Below are 4,345 nucleotides of genomic sequence, written 5' to 3' on the forward strand. Positions count from 1 at the left end.
CTGTTGATGTTTACATTTAATGATAACCAATTATAGCAATTTGTATCAGTTTATTGTGGGGAACATCCATTACGACGCGGTTTTTACACCGCACTACCATTACAACGCAGGCTTTACAACGCAAGTCGTTACCACGACTTGCGCTGGAGGGCGCTCTAGGCTAAGGAATAGTAGATTTACTATTCCAACACCTTCCCTACTGTACGTAGTACATAGGCTGGTGTTGGAATAGAAAATCATACTATTCCTAAGTCCAGCACCCTACAGCGCAAGTCGTGGTAACGACTTGCGTTGTAAAGCCAGCGTTGTAATGGTAGTGCGGTGTAAAAACCGCTTTGTATTTACATACAACCGTTTATTGAGATGGCAGCTTTAAAGACTGAAGCCGGGTTGTCCAAGGAGGTGTGAAGGCGGGAGGGGGGCAGGACAAGAGTTGGAAAGCATCAGTAAAGCACCTATCATGAAGTGTGTAGCAGAGGCCAATGCGACCAAACAAACTAACCATTTGCAATCATAGTTCACTGTAAGCAAGTACTCTTTTAAAACCATGTACGACTCCTGCATGAAAGTTGTGATTTGGAATTGGATCCAGTTGTATGCATTCCATCCGGGAGATTTCCAGGCCCAGCCTCTTAGTGTAGTGAATTAAGAGAATACCCTTGGGTGAAGTATACTGGTGCATAAAATAAGCTCCAAGTCACTCCAAATACTTTCAACCGTATAGGAACTTTGAGTTCTGCAATACATTAGGAGCCCAATTTACAGCGAAACCATGCAACACAGCGCAGCGAGCAAATTTGCAGCACGGTAGGGAAGAGAACAGAACAGCATCACATTTACTAAGAGACTGTGCTGTTCTGCTCTCTCCTGGCCCTGCACCACCTTTGGCTGCCGAGTACCAACGCAGACACCCTTACGCCTTAAGTAGGAGTGTCTACGTTATTGCAAATATAGGGCCTCATTTTTATTTATTTATAGTCACTTTTTGTGACGCACCAGTGGCGTAAAAAATGTGCCTTGTTGTCTTGTTGTATTTACAAAGTGACGCATCTAGGTAGATGCGTCACTTTGTAAACCCCTGCGCCACATTATACCTGCGCCAGGTATAATGTATGCAAGGGGGCGTTTTGACGCAAGAAAGGGTAATGGAAGTGACGCAGTGAATTCTATAAGATTTCACTGCGCCATTTCTTGGCCGCCAATGCGTCAGAATCTTACGCCTGCTTCATGGCAGGCGTAAGACTGACGCAGGCACTAACAACATGGGACTTGCCCATGTGAAAGTGCACATTGCTGGAGTTGCATTGCTTTTGTGACACACTCCAGCAATGAGTCACTTTTGCGCCTGCAGATACGTCAGAAATACTGACGTATCTGTAACTCCTTGCGACCTGATGCGTCATATTATAAATATGACGCATCAATCATGACGCAAGGAGTGTGCACTAAGAAGTGACTCATCGCTGCTTTCACGCAGCGATGCGTCATGTCTCATAAATGAGGCCCATAGTTTTTGTACAGGAGGGGTGCCTTCTGGTACAAATACTGTATTGTAAGGAATTTCCCTCTTCATATGTGTGCTGTAGAACAAAGAACACGTGCACAGAAGGAACACGCATTGGCAATGGCAATAGGTCTGACTTTTAGATTAAAGTGGTGCCTCTTGTGTCACTGATAGGTTTAGGCACTCAGTAGGTTATCATAAAAGTACTTTGGCACTCATTTTTGCACTCATGTATCCATTCATCTATCCACTGACTATCATTTAAAAAAAAAAATTAATATCTCTTTATTAACAGTTTTTGTGTACAAGAACCGCAGTAAATACGCCATATCATCTGATTACCTCAAGGTGCAACATTCCAGTATGATGTCCCACTGGGGTCACCTATTACAGTGTAGACTTTTTACACCCCCATTACTATGACAGAATCACCAAGGGCCAAAAGAACCTTGCCAGTAATCTGGCTAACGTGCCAGCCTAATGGAGAAAATAAACATTCAACAATACAACCTAGAAAGAAAATAAAAACACGCTTGTAAAAGGGGAGTTAGGGTATAGGTTAAGAAGTTGTTTGTTTCCAGGGAATATCTCTTGGGGATCCATTCATGGGGAGTGCAGGGCTGAGAAAGCAAGGATGTGCAGTGGAAACAAGGCGTAAAAATTCAATTGAAGAGCCAGAGGGCCTTAAGCCTAGGGGGCGTGAAGCACGAGTGCCTCAATCTCGATAGATGTAGTACTAGGGGTCGCCTGATGTGAGTGAATCTCTTTTCCATGTGGGTGATCCTGTGAGACAGGATCTTTATAGCGAGGACCTGCCACATGTGCGTAAACCATTGAGCCACGTTGGGAGTGTGTAGGTTTTGTCAATGTAACGCTATCAGGGGCATATTACCAAGGGCCATTAACGCCGCTTTAGCGGGACTTTTTCCCGCTAAAGCAGCGATAATTTTATCGCCCTATTACCAAGCTGTCGCTAACACCAGTTAGCGACAGCTTGTAGGCGATAGCGGGCATTTTGGGGCCCGCTTTGCATGTCAGCGATAATTATCGCTAATGACATGCAAAGTGGGCGTGCCAAGATGTCAGCGACTGAAAACAGTCGCTGCAATCGCTATCGCCTAAGATCAACACAGGCGTAGTTTTGGAAATATTCGCGCTAAGCGCGAATATCTCCAAAAGCTAACGCCTGCCCTGACCAGTTCTTAGCCATGTTATCCAATGAGAGGTGGATAACATGGCTAAGAGCATTGTCACGGTAATGCCTGAATATGGCTGTATTGACAGCGATATTCATGCAATTCGACTGTTTGTTATCGCTCCTGAGATAAACCTTGCTAATAGCAAGGTATCTCAGCGATAAATACAGGTGAAGGGTGCCGATTGAAATATTCCCGCTAAGCCTACTTAGCGATAATTATCGCTAGTTGTTGGTAATATGCCCCTCAGTTGTTTGGCTGCCCCTAACATGTGGCTGATTAAATGCCTGTCCGCACCTGACATGGCTTGCAAGAGCGGAGGTCGGACGCTTGTAATAATGGCCGAGTAGGACTCCGGGAGGGGGAATATCACTAAGAATTTCTTTCCGAAAGATTGGGGCAGGGCCACCATATGTGTATTTAGTCTCCCTGCACTGTTGCACAATGCCAGCAGAGTGGGGAGGTGGCAGTGAAGAGAGAATGTAGGCGCTTAGGTGTGAGATGTCAGCGTGTCATTATCTTATATGCCGCTTCATGATGGTAAATGCATTTAGGTATTTTAGGAATATCTCACCAAAGTTGTCCCATTGTTTTGTGATTATATCTTCACCAAACTCCCCTCACCATTGTGTTAGATAAGGATGTGGGCTGGGGGTAGAATGCTGTAGGACCTGGTACGTGCGGGAGATCAGCCCTGAGTCCCATCCAACGATCAGACCAAGGTCTTGAAAGCAGTGAGCTGATGAGTGGCTTCTTGGGCGGAGAAAGGGCCCAATGACGAAGTTGAATATATTGTATCTTTGTGGATAAGGGGCGACCAAAGTCCTGCCGGCATTGGTCGAATGTTTTGAATGAGTCACCCTTAAACAGATCTCAAAGGGTGCAGCATTCCCCCTCTCCCCAATGTGGAAAACAGTGTGGTTGTAAGGCTGAGACAAATTCTGGATTCTGTGCAAGAGGGCTATTGGGTGAGGGGAAGGTAAAAAGAACTAGTTTTAAGGCCACCATATCCCATATTTTAAGGACAGTTTTCATAGGGACGGCGATGTAGGCACTCCGTGGCCTCACATGCTTAGGGAGCCATGCCAAATCCCATAGAGGTCGACACGCCACGGCACGGTTCATGTGGAACCAGTGCTTATCGCTTTCCCTTACCACCCACTCAGAGATAAATCACAAGTGAGCTGCCCAATAATACTCAAGAAGGTTGGGGCAACCCAAACACCCCCCCCTCCTGGGGTAGCATCTATATGGAATTAAAAAAACAAAAATGTTTGTTCCCCCAGATGAACGAGCATATGTCACGCTGAAGGCGTGTAATCCCATCTTGAGGGTTCCGGGTAGGAAGGATCTGGAAGAGGTACAGGAGCTTGGGAAGGAAGGGCATCTTTACCACATGTAATTGACTGAGCCAGGAAACCTAAAGTGGCGTTCAACGGTGAAGGTCTTCCATAATGGTTTTCCAATACTCTGGCCAGTTGACCTTTGTCCACATAGCTAGGGAGGGTGTCAGGTTAAGGCCCACATATCGAATAGAGTGCAGGGGCCCACTGAAAAGGTGTAAGAGGTTGTACCTCAGGTTAGGGTTGGGGGAAATGGTTAGATTCAAGGCTTGGGATGTAGCCATGTTAATTTTAAAGCCAAC

The sequence above is a fragment of the Lissotriton helveticus genome, chromosome 12 (assembly GCF_964261635.1).
Source record: "Lissotriton helveticus chromosome 12, aLisHel1.1, whole genome shotgun sequence".
Lineage (NCBI taxonomy): Eukaryota > Metazoa > Chordata > Amphibia > Caudata > Salamandridae > Lissotriton > Lissotriton helveticus.